This window comes from Sus scrofa, chromosome 17, assembly GCF_000003025.6.
Source record: "Sus scrofa isolate TJ Tabasco breed Duroc chromosome 17, Sscrofa11.1, whole genome shotgun sequence".
Taxonomy (NCBI): Eukaryota; Metazoa; Chordata; class Mammalia; order Artiodactyla; family Suidae; genus Sus; species Sus scrofa.
The window spans coordinates 50,867,331-50,879,736 of NC_010459.5; the positions used below are offsets into that span (position 1 = coordinate 50,867,331).

Below are 12,406 nucleotides of genomic sequence, written 5' to 3' on the forward strand. Positions count from 1 at the left end.
GAGAGATGGGTGTAAATCAAAACGGTTTAAATAAATAAGGAAATTTACTACCTAAAACAGTCCTATGCTATAGGAGAATCATTCTGTAGAGTCAACACACTCCTTTACTCTTTGTAAATGTGAACTTCGATGAGTTGAATTTACTTAACGAAAGACACACCTATTCACCTAAGAACTCACTATCTTAATTCTCTTAAGAATTAAAAGAAACTCACTATCGTTAAATAAAGGTGCTGTTTTAAAAATCCCACTTGTCACCAGGATAACAGAAACTGCTCCTTCTACAATCCAACTGTATGTTTAGTTTTTACTTCAACAAGCTGCAATGTAATCTACATTTGGTAAGCATACTGATTTCTAAAAGTCCAAAATACAACCAAAAACCTGGCCTATCTTTCCACCACCCTCTAAACAATTAAAGCTACAAGCAGAAGGGAAGAATGACCTTAAAAACGTCCCCACAGCCAGAGAACAGAGGCAGAACAGACTGAAGCACACATCTTCGCCGGAACAGAAGAAAACTTCCACATAAGCAATACTGCAACACGGAGGTGGGGCAAGAGCTTAAAAGGAAAGTCGGCCAACAGGGACGAAGGAAATAAAAGCAAAGCTGCAGTGAAAAAAAGTTAGAAGTTAGAGATGCAGCGCGCAAGAAAAGACAGACATTTTCCAGCTTCGTTCACCCTCCCTCCAGAGCCTAACACACAGCAAGTGTTCAGAAAGGTTTTTCAAACTCAAGAAAACTTTCCCAGAAATGGAATGACAAGAAGAAGCCGGATGATGGCAGAAAAAATGGGCAGGCTGCTCATACTGAGGGAGCTGGTGAAAACCTTGCAGTTGGCTCAGCAGAGGCGATAGAAGTAACAGCGTCTATCTTTTACAGACGGCCTGCTTACAGAGTGTCCCAATTAAACGTACGACCCTTTCAGATGTTAACAACCCAAAACAATGCCCCGGCGTTGGCTGTGGGCACGCTGGCTGAACGTTTCTGCCTCTAAAGAAACCCAAACGGGTAGGTAGGTCAACTTCTGTCCAGTCTACCCATTAAGTTATACCTTAATATCACGCTAATAAATTATGCAGACGGTTTATTGGGACACGCTGTGGGTCTGGCACTCTGATAAGCGCTTTACACGCCCTATTTCACTGAACCTTACAGCCTTCAGAGGCAGGGACAGCATTAGCCCCTTTTTCCAACCAAGACACAAAGAGTTCCAGTGACTTGCCTAAGGGGAGAGCGCTGGGACTTGCAAGAGAGTTGGACACCTGGGCCACGCTCCTAACCATTATGCTACAGACCCGGCTGGAGAGATTCAGATGCTCCGGACCTCAGGGACTTGAAGCGGGGATCCTCTCACCCCCCCGCCCCGGGAATAACTTCGGCATCCCAGCGCCAGAAGAGGAATGAGGAAAGGCGGCGTGGCACCTGTTTCTGGCCCCAGTAAGGGCTGGAGGAGCTGGGGGCGCCCGGGGTCCAGGCCGCGGGGCGCCCCGAGACAGGGGGCGCGGGAGAACCCGCCTCTCCGCGAAGGCCCCGCAGGCGGGAGAAAGGCCCGGGGAAGGAGACTGGGCTCGCAGGCCCGCCGAGGCCTAAGCCCCACCCGCCGCCCACCTCCCCGAGGCCGCTGCGCCCGCGCCCGCGCGGGCCCCGCCAGGCCCGGCCCGGCCGCCTCACCTGGCTGCTGCCCCGAGCTCGTCCCCCGGCCGGCGGTCCTGGGCGGAGGCGACGACGAAGAGGGGAAGGAGGAAGGAAGACGGGAGAGGAGGAAGAAACGGCGGGAGGGAAGAGGCGGAGTGGCGGCGGAGGAGGCGGGCGCCGCCGGGCCGGGGGTCAGAGGAAGGGGGAGCCGAGCCAGACGCGGCGGCCGCCGGCGCAAACGCTGAAGAGCCGCTCCGGCGCCCGCAGCCCGGCAGGAAGTGACGGGGGAGGGGCCTGCGCCCGCCCCCGGCCCCCGCCCGCCTCCATGGCCAGCCTCAACCCCCACCCACTGGCAACTAGAACCACAAGTCCCGGCGGGCGCTGCGGCGGCGCCTGAGCTCGCAAGGCACGCCGGGATCCGGGCGGGCAGGAGCCTGGTCCTGCCTGAGCCCCTTGGCCTGTTCTGGGCCCCGAGGCCTGCTGGGAGTTGTAGTTCTGCTGGGAGTTACGGTCGGTCCGCTGGATCCTGACGGATGGGCCTTCCTTTCCTCCTTCCGCTTCGTTCTTCCCTTTTTCCCTCTTCGTCTTTCCTCTTTCTCTCCTTCCCTCAGTTCCTCCTCGTAAATGTTTATTAAACGCCTTCCACATGCAAAGCACTGCTGCAAGAGCTGAAAATATAGCGGCGATCAGACAAAATTCCCTGCCCTCATGGAGCTTACATTCTAGTGAGAGTGAAACGCATAATAAAATCAGAAATAGCTGGGTACTATTTCTTTCACCCAGCTCTAGATAAACCAGTTTTTTGCAGCCCTCTTATAGGAGAGATTGAGGTTTGGACGTGAGGAATCTTGGACCTCTGGAGTCACACACAGGCAAAAAATGATGCAGGCACTGGCAGAGGTGCAGGGAACAGGCTGAGTGAAGAAATTGCAGCTGTCCAGGCCGGCTCTCTGTTGCTCATTCTAGGACTGCTTCAACACTGTTTAAAAATAGCTTATTTTCTCTCTCCCTATCTCTCAATCTAACTATTGCTCAATCTTTCTTAACAAGGCAATGTATTTTAATTTGCATAAGCTCATGATATGAAATGCTGCAGCTGACAGGACCTTGCCCTAGCTACTGGATGGAAGACTCCTTTCCCTGGACCAGCAGGCTCCCTTACTTTGTTCCTTATAAACTGCAATGAGAGGAGTTTCCTGGTGGCTCAGTGGGTTAAGGATCTGGTGTTGCCACTGCTGTGGCTTGGGTCACTGCTGTGGCATAGGTTTGATCCCTGGCCCAAGAAGAGCCAAAATAATAAATAATACAATGAGACAATTTCAGGATACTAAAAACAGTCAAATTTCACTGATTTATTTAGTGCCCATCTAAGACAGGACTAGGCAACATTTAGATATTGTCCAGCCCTCTGATAAGGTGATTTTTTTCTAACTTCCAAGCAATCTGGATCCCATAGCTCACCTGGGTAAAGAAGCAGACCCAGAGGGGTTTCCCTAAACCCAAAGCTGAGGTCCCTGCCCAATCAGACAAGCTCTTCAAAGGTTCAAAGGTAGAAGAGAGTGTTCTACCCGTTTTACTATCACCTCTGGAGAACCAAGAGATGAATCTATGACTTCCAGTCTCAAGTTTCTTCCCTCTGTATACATATTGAGGGAGAGACTGCTTGCTTTTTTTTTTCCCTAACCCAGCCATTGGATTTTATCCTATGACTTGGGCCTCAGCAGAGCTGGGTTTCAGTTTCCCTCTTAGTTAAATAAGGACAACAGCTTACCAGGGGTCATGAGAATTACAGCTTGGTGCCCTGTCTCATCTTCCGCATAGAAAGCATGATAGGTTGCTCCTCAGTGTAGTGAAGGCCTAAACTGCTCGGAGCAGCCAAGACTCCTACCTACCTGTTCTTGTTAGTGACCCCTCATTCTGGGGATCATTTGTTCTCAGAACACTGCCTTCCCCTCTCTCCCCCAACCTCCCCAACCTCTGATTTTTTTTTTTTTTTTTTTTTTTTTTTTTGCTTTTCAGAGCCATGCCTGTGGCATATGGAGGTTCCCAGGATAGGAACTACACTACTACCCAGTCTACACCACAGCCATAGCAACTCGGGATTCAAGCTGCGTCTGCAGCCTACACCACAGCTCACAGCAACGCCAGATGCTTAACCTGCTGAGTGAGGCCAGGGATCAAACCTGCATCCTCATGGATACTAGCTGGGCTCATTACTGCTGAGCTGCGACAGGCACTCCAACCACTGATCTTTTAACCGTCTCCTGCAGTTTTACCTGTTCCAGAATGTCATATAGTTGGAATCATGTGCAGCATGTAGCCTTTTCAGATTGGCTTCTTTGACGTAGTAATATGCATTTAAGGGGCCTCCATTTCTTTTCATGGCTTGATAGCTCATTTCTTTTTCTATTTTTTTAACACATACCTTAAATAACAAAAAGTACAATCTTTAGATAAAAATCAACTTCTCACAGGGCTTTTATGAGATTTGCATGTTCCCATTCCTTATTAAAAATACCATATAATTTATCTTCTGGGAAAGAACACAGGATTTGGTGTAACTTACTTAATGGTCACAATTACTTCCACCTTCTTCTTAAGAAAAATAAATAATTCCTGGAGTTCTCATGTGGTGTAGCAGGTTAAGAATCAGGTGTTGTCACTGCTGTGGCTCTGGTTACAGCTGTGGTTAAGGTTTGATCCCTGGCCTGGGAAATTTCATATGCCATGGGTGTGGCCAAAAAGAAAAAGAAATAATTCCTTTATTATTTGGCAAGAATCAAGAAGTCTTCTGGCCCTTGGAAGAGAATCTGACTGAAGTCTATAGGTAAATACAGAGAAAAACAAATTCAAGTGACTCACTCCTGAACCCCAGCCAGCCCATGGCTAACTTACACCTCAGTTAAATACAATTCCTTGGCTACACAAAGTGACAGTTCAGAGTTGTTCTTAAAAAAAAAAAAAAAAAAAAAAAAAGGAATATTAAATCTTCAAGTGCTTGTCATTTTTCATTTTTTTTTTTTTTTTTAGGGCTTTACCCACAGCTTATGGAAGTTCCCAGGCTAGGGGTCAAATTGGAGCTACAGCTGCCAGCCTACACTACAGCCATAGCAACTCAGGATCTAAGCCACACCTGTGACCTACACCACAGCTTAAGACAACGCCATATCCCCAACCCACTGAACAAGGCCAGGGATCAAACCTGAATCCTCGTAAATACTAGTTAGATTTGTTTCTGCTGTGCCACAACAGTAACTCCTCTCCTTTTCTTTCTTTTGTACTTTTATTTTTATTTTAAATTATTTTTGGCCACACCCAAAGCATTCAGAAGTTCCGTGGCCAGGGATCAAACCCATGCCATGCCACAGCAGTGACAATGTTGATCCTTAACCCTCTGAGCCACCAGGGAACTCATATTTTTAGTTTTAGTTAGTTGCTACCACTCTAACACACACACTTGGGTTTGTGTCATTTCTTTTTTTTTCTTTCTTTCTTTTTTTAAGGGCTGCATATGGAGGTTTCCAGGCTAGGAGTCAAATCGCAGTTCAGCTGCAAGCCTAGGCCACAGCCACAGCAACTCAGGATCCAGAGCCTTGCTGCAACCTACACTACAGCTCACATCAACACTGGATCCCCAACTCACTGAGCGAGTCCAGGGATTGAACCCTCGTCCCCATGGATACTAGCTGCGTTTAATACAACTGAGCCACCACAGGAACTCCAAGGTTTGTGTCATTTCTTAAAAATGAGGCAGATTTGGCTGCAGAGCCTACTGAGTGGCAGCTGTGCCCCAGAGACGGATATTTTTATTTCACCACAGTCCCTGCCCTTTGTGCATGTGTCATTTATATTACTTTCCTATTTCTGTTGATATTGGAGTTTGCAATGCCTGGCCTACTGTGTATTTGCATGAACTGAATGCTGGTCTATGAACTGAAGACTTGTCAGAAAGAGAGCAGAACAATCTCCAGGTGCAGCTGTCATAAGCACAGGAAGTAAAGGCACATGGTGTCATGAGAGCTTCATGACACCCTAGACAGAGCATCCAGAGGCACGTAGCTTTAGCAAAGATCTGAAGAGACATGTAGGTGGTAAGGAGGCAATAGCAGTGCAGGTGTTCCAAGTAGGAAGGAAAGCATGCACAAATCCCTATGGTAGGACATATGTGGCCCAGGTCCTAGTTACTATGCTACAAAACAAACCACTCCCAAACTTAGGGGCTTGAAAGGACAGGAATCATTTTATTATCTCTTGTACACCTGTGGGTCTGGAATTTGAAAAGGGTTAGTTGGGTTCTCCTAACTTGGGGTCTCTACTGTGAGCTGGACCACTGGGGAATAGGACAGCTGGGTGCTGGCAAGGCTGCTCATTCTTCAGAAACCCTTAAGGCCCATCCATGTGGTCTCTGCATGGGCTACTGTGAGCTTCCTCACCGCATGGCAGCCTCAGGGCCATCAAAGTGTTTACATGGCAGCTGAAGGCTTCAGGAGTGAGCATCCCCAGAACAAAGGCAGAGAGCTGCATTATCTGAAGTGGCCGCGCCTCGGACGTCACACAGAGCCACATCCACTGTAGTTTATTGGCTACAAGCAAGACGCAAGCCAGTCCAGAGCCAAGGGTAGAGGAATCAGACTCTACCTCCTGATGAGGAAGTGGGAATGGAGCTTAGAGAAAAGTCAGGAATGGAGACAGTGTGTGAGCCAGTAGCATTTGGGACGTAATTGAAGCCTTACGTGTCGAAGTTAATGGATGTTAACACCTGACAGTTATCTCTGCTCCAATCTCATAGCCCCTTAGCAGAACTTTGCACCCTTATAATTATTCAATTATTTGCTGAGTTTGTTCTGTTTGGCTAACATGATGTGATCAACTTACATAAGAGCAGGGACTCAGGTCACCATGGTATCCCACGCCCTCATCACAGTATCTGGTACACATAAATTTCCATCAGCTGCTGAAGAACCACAGCCTCTCTTTCTCCACTGGAGTCTCTGAAAAACAAGGAAAACCTGTAGAATTGATTGGTGTATGTCAAGGTCACCTATAGTTTGTGCTGCAAGGGGAAACAGGTTGAGAACTATCTGCTAATCCAGAAGAGGAATTTGCAGGACTACTTAAGGTAGACTGATCTCCTAGGGCAATTTCAGAAATCTTAGGGATACAATAGTTAGAAGATGTAAATGCAGACCCCATTTACAAAGAAATTTTTAAAAATTTCTAAGGGAGTTACCATTGTGGCTCAGTGGGTTAAGAACTAGTATCCATGAGAATGAAGGTTTGATCCCTGGCCTCACTCAGTGGGTCAAGGATCCGGCATTGCCATGAGCTGTGGTGTAGGTCACAGATGCAGTTCGGATCTGGAGTTGCTGTGGCTGTGGTGTAGGCTGGAAGCTACAGCTCCGGTTTGACCCTTAGTCCGGAAAATTCCATATGCCACAGGTGCAGCCCTAAAAAAGAAAAAAAGAAAAAAAAAGATAAAATAAAAAACTTCTAGGAACAAACTTTACAGTAGAGATGCACAATCTATGTGAAGAAAAAAAAGTGAATTCCATAGAAGGACACACAAAAAAACTTGAACCAAGAGAAATATAACCTATGTTCTTGGCTAGCAAGACTCCACACCATTAAGATAGCAGACATTAGGAGTTCCAATCATGGCTCAGTGGTTAACGAATCTGACTAGGAACCATGAGGTTGCAGGTTCCATCCCTGGCCTTGCTCAGTGGGTTAAGGATCCAGCGTTGCCATGAGCTGTGGTGTAGGTTGCAGACGCAGCTTGGATCCCTTGTTGCTGTGGCTCTGCTGTAGGCCGGTGGCTACAGCTCTGATTAGACCCCTAGCCTGGGAACCTCTATATGCCTTGGGTACGGCCCTAAAAAGACAAAAAAATTTTTAAAAAAGCAGATATCAATAAAATTAAAAAAAATTCATGAAACCAAAAGCTAGTTCTCTGGGGGAAAAAATCAATAAAATTGATAAATCTTTAGCCAGGCTAATCCAGAAAAAAAAAACAGCCAGAAATTTTGTGGTAGGTACTGAACACATACATGCATGTCTGTTAATGAAGAGACCACTTTTAGATTCCAGAGGTCTGGAATGAGACATAAAAAAGTGATAACAAAAGTTTGCGCTGTGGCACAACTGGCAGTGTCTCTGCAGCACCAGGACACAGATTTGGTCCCTGGCCCAGCACAGTGGCCTAAAGGATCTAGCGTTGCTGCAGCAGCAGCATAGACCACAACTGTGGCTCAGAACTGATCCCTAGCCTGGGAATTCCATGTGCCATGGGGTGGCCAAAAAAGAAAAAAACAAAAAGGAACAACAGTATTTGCCTCTGTAAAGTAGGACTGAGCAGTTAGGAATTAGTTGGGAAAAATACTAAAAATACCATTCGGCATTCTTTTGAATGTGCACACATAAGCACGACTAAAAGTAAATAAATCTTTTTAAAGAAAACATCTTTGGAGTTCCCTTGTGGCACGGTATGTTAAAGATCTGGCATTGTTCACTGCAGTGGCCCAGATCTAACAGACCAAACGAATCCCCAGCCTGGGAACTTCCACCACATGCCAAAAAAGAGAAAACATCTTTATTTGGGGGCTGGTAGCTTTTTTTTTTTTTTTTTTTTTTTTGTCTTTTTGCCATTTCTTGGCTGCTCCCATGGCATATGGAGGTCCCCAGGCTAGGGGTCCAATTGGAGCTGTAGCCACCAGCCTACACCAGAGCCACAGCAACACGGGATCCGAGCCACATCTGCAAACTTCACCACAGCTCATAGCAACGCCGGGTCCTTAACCCACTGAGCAAGGCCAGGGATCGAACCTGCAACCTCATGGTTCCTAGTCAGATTCGTTAACCACTGTGCCACAATGGGAACTCCATTTTTTTGGGGGGGGGTTGGTAGCTTTAAAAAGCATATTCATTCATTCATTCATTCAGTAGTTGATATTTATTATTTACACGATTTTTTTTTTATGCCTCAGAAATTCCTGGGCCAGGGATCCAACCTGAGCCACAGCAATAACCTGAGCCACAGAGGTACCAACACCAAGTCCTTAACTGGCTAGGCCGCCAGGGAACTCCTATTTCCATGCATTTTAAACTTACACTGTAAAAAAGGCTTCCTAAAATAATATTGCTTTACATATCTTAAAACTTAATATAAATGGCATCATACCATTTGAATTCTTCTATGACTTGCTTTTTTTTCCCTCAACATTACATTTTTGGCTGGTTCATCTACACTTATAAACATAGCTCTAGTTTGCTGTTTATTTCCACTGCTATTGAATATGCCATCAAATGAATATACCACCTTACATTTACCCAGGCTTCTACTGATAGACATTTAGGTGAGTGCCATTTCTTGCTATTATAAACAATACTTCTGTCAACATTCTCGAGTATCTCCTCGGGCACTTGGTGGATTTTACCTTTTTAGTATTTTTAATTGGCTATTTCATCACTGGCTATTTCCAGTGATGTATCCTTATCTAAGGGCTATCTTACCTGTTGATTTTTATAGCTCTATGAACCATAATATATAATTTATTCCTATGAATTGTAGATATGATTTAATTTTTTTTTTTGGCTTTTTAGGGCTGCACCTGTGGCATATTGAAGTTCCCAGGCTAGGGGTCAAACTGAAGCTGCAGCTGCCAGCCTACACCACAGCCATAGCAATGCCAGATCCAAGCGGTGTCTGCAACATACACCACAGCTCACAGCAATGCTGGATCCTTAACCCACTGAGTGAGGCCAGGGTTGAAAGCTATACCCTCCTGGATACTAGTCTGGTTTGGAACCTGCAGAGCCACAGCAGGAACTTCCAGATACTTGATTCTAACACAAATAGACTTTGGGAAAGTGGGGAGTTAGGGTCAATGACTGATTTATTTATTCAATGGATACTTAGACATTTTCTGAGCATTAACTGTGTGCCTGGCACTGAGAATATTGACATGAACAAGACAAGCCCTTGTCCTCATGGAGGCTACAGGAAGAGCATGTCTCTGTTTTTCTCTCCTGGTCTTCCTTTTCTCACCCACTTTCCTAAAAAAATCTTGATAGGGTTTTGTTATAGGGATGTTATGGGTTCTAGAGTAGGTGAGGTAAGAAGCAGCGATCATGAGTCAGTTCTTAGTCAACAATTTAGCCCCTATTGGCTTACCTGACCTAGTTATCTCTCAAACTTAATACAAAGTAACCCAGTGGGAAAAACAAATTCTCTCATGATAGAAGGTTAAATTGACCCTGGAGTTCCCGTTGTGGCTCAGTGGTTAACAAATCCGACTAGGAACCATGAGGTTGTGGGTTCGATCCCTGGCCCTGCTCAGTGGGTTAAGGATCTGGCTTTGCTGTGAGCTGTGGTGTAGGTTGCAGACAAGGCTCAGATCCCAAGTTGGTGTGGCTCTTGCATAGGCCGGCAGCTGCATCTCCAGTTCAGCCCCTAGCCTGGGAACTTCCATATGCCCCAGGAGCAGCCCAAGAAATGGCCAAAAAAAGTTTAAATTGACCCTGTAGGAAGATCCACTGCTTACCTCAAGATTATCTGGAAAGAGGAGGGTGTATTTTCACATTATACTGGATGCAGAAGGCTAAAGGGAGTAATTTTCTCTGTAACATTAGAAAGCTTTTTGGTCGTGCAAATAACTTTTGGCTTCATGCAAATCATTTCTCATTAAAAGCACAAGTGCTCTTGTTATATTCAAATATTAGCTTAGTGTCTAGAAATCTAAATTTCTGTGTTTTACTGCAGTTTTTAAATTAAATTGCTTAATCAAAGTAATGTGTTCATAGTTTAAAGAGTCAAATAGTTTTAAGGAGCTTATCATGAAAAATAATACCCTACTCACTCACTTTGAAATCCTTCAGCCCTTCTGGTATCTTTCTTCATATTTTTCCCCCTAGCTGCACCAGTGGCATATAGAAGTTCCCAGGTCAGGATCAAATCAAAGCCACAGCTGCGGCAATGCTGGATCCTTAATCCACTGCACCGGGCTGGGGATCAAACCCGTGCCTACGCAGCAACCTAAGCTGCTGCAGTCAGATTCTTAACCCACTGCACTAGGGCAGAAACTCCTCTTTCTTCATATTTCTAAATGACATGTCTGTACAGATCTTTTTTTTTTTTTTCTTTTAAGGCTGCACCTATGGCATATGAAAGTTCCCAGGCTAGGGGTTGAATCAGAGCTGCAGCTGCCAGCCTACACCACAGCCACAGCAACACCAGATCTGAGCTGCGTCCTTGACTACACCACAGATCAGTTGCAATGCTGGATCCTTAATCCACTGAGCGAGGCCAGGGATCCAACCTGCAACCTCATGGTTTCTAGTCGGATTCCTTTCTGCTGTGCCACGACAGGAACTCCAAGATGATTTTATTTTAAATAAATTTGGGAGTTTTGACTCATTAGACCGAATCAAATGAAACTGCCAACATTCGACCATTTATGCTCACAAATATGGCAATTTCAGAATCCGAGCTGCAGCTCCCAGCCTACATGACAGCACCTCGGGATCCGAGCTGTCTCTGCAGCCTACACTACAGCTCACAGCAATGCTGGATCCTTAACCCACTGAGCAAGGCCAGGGATTGAACTCACATCCTCATGGATATTAGTTGGGTTCACTACCACTCAGCCACAATGGGAACTCCTGTACAAATAATTCTTGATAATAAAAAAACAGAAGTTCCCTTGTTTCTAAATGTTATTTCCATTTAGACTTCTGTTGCTTCCTTGCTAGGATATGTAAGAATTTTATTGTCTTAGTCCTGTACCCATGCATTCCAACACACAGATTTCCCCTTCTCCCATCCTTCCAATATGTTTGTACAATAATACTTTTTTTTTTTTTTTTTTGGCTGCACTCGAGGCATGTGGAAGTTCCCAGGCCTTGCCACAGCTGCATCCTGAGCCACTGCAGTAACAATACCAGATCCTTAACCCACTGCACCACAAGAGAACTTCTAGAATCATAATTCTTGATTCGATCAATATTTACACTATTAAGACTGTATAAGTAGTATACACCGCTGAGACCATAGAGTACTATGGCTAAATTTCATTTCTTACATAAATTTCTCTCCCTGAAGTTATTAATTGCCTTGGTATTTCATTTTCTTATGTAACAGGATGTTAACAGGGAACCGTCTGAGTCTCGGTTTCTGCTGATGCTTCCCCATTCCAAAGGAAGTCCACCTAGGCAGATCTTGTAAAAGAGGTGACTAAGAACTGGTTATTGCAGCTTTACTCATAATTGCCAAACCTTGAAAGCAATCAAGAGGTCCTTCAGTAAGTGAATGGATAAATTTTGCTACATTCAGACAATGAAATATTATTTTGCACTAGAAAGAAATGTGCTATCAAGCCACAAAAAGGCATCAAGGAAACTTAAATGCATATTACTAAGTGAAAAAAAGCCAATCCGAAAAAGCTACATACTGTGTGATTCCAACTCTATGACATTCTCAAAAAGGCAAAACTACGGAGACGGTTAGAAGATCCGTGGTTGCCATGGACTTGGCATGAGGGATGAACAGGCAGAGCTCAAAGGATTTTTAAGGCAGTGAAACTATTCTATAGGACACTATATTGGTGGATATGTCATATATACTTGTCCAAACCCATAGAATATAAAACACCAAGAATGAACTCTAAGGCAAACTAAACTAAGAACCTTGGGTGATAATGATGTGTCAGTCTACGTTCATAACAGTAACAAATGTACCTCTGATGGGAGACCTTGATAATGGAGGAGGCTGTA

At 45.1% G+C, this 12,406-nt stretch overlaps 1 protein-coding gene across 44 annotated transcripts in view; it reads right to left on the reverse strand.

The window, feature by feature from the left end:
• STAU1 (staufen double-stranded RNA binding protein 1) overlaps nt 1-12,406 on the reverse strand; it is a 98,197-nt gene that overhangs the window by 62,372 nt on the left and 23,419 nt on the right. For 16 of the 44 annotated variants that reach the window (XR_002339898.1, XR_002339893.1, XR_002339899.1 and 13 more), the window contains exon 1: nt 1,676-1,812. The gene's annotated coding sequence lies outside the window, so the exon portion shown is untranslated. Of the gene's footprint in view, nt 1-1,675; nt 1,966-6,514; nt 6,631-12,406 lie in introns of those variants that run through there. The other 28 variants (XR_002339894.1, XR_002339891.1, XR_002339882.1 and 25 more) reach the window with 16 other exon arrangements.